The following is a 366-nucleotide window of genomic DNA, read 5'->3' as shown; positions in this document are numbered from 1 at the left end:
CATGTTGCCCAAAATTTATCAGATCCTTCAGTGCTTTGGAGTGTGATCGCCGGACTGTTACTTCTGGTGCTGGCACTCACGGCGGCACTCCTGCGCCAAGCCCGTAATTCGTGCTGTTGCTCAAAGGTAATGTTACGTTGCGCCAACTGCCCTTTTTTTCTTAACGCCACATGTTTCCATCTACAATGGTTACTTATTCCCATGCACAACGGCCCCTGACATCTCCCGACCCCGCAGGACGCCCGAGAAGCCCAGCGACAAGCCTCTTCGACCAAGCAGGAGGCGCGTCCCATCAACCCTCAGTACCTGGAGCCCGTCGTCCTGCGCCCTTCACAGCCTCTGCCGCCGGTCCCTCTCCTTCCCCCT

Source organism: Penaeus monodon, chromosome 21 (genome assembly GCF_015228065.2).
Source record: "Penaeus monodon isolate SGIC_2016 chromosome 21, NSTDA_Pmon_1, whole genome shotgun sequence".
Classification (NCBI taxonomy): Eukaryota; Metazoa; Arthropoda; class Malacostraca; order Decapoda; family Penaeidae; genus Penaeus; species Penaeus monodon.
This window is presented reverse-complemented; position numbering follows the sequence as displayed.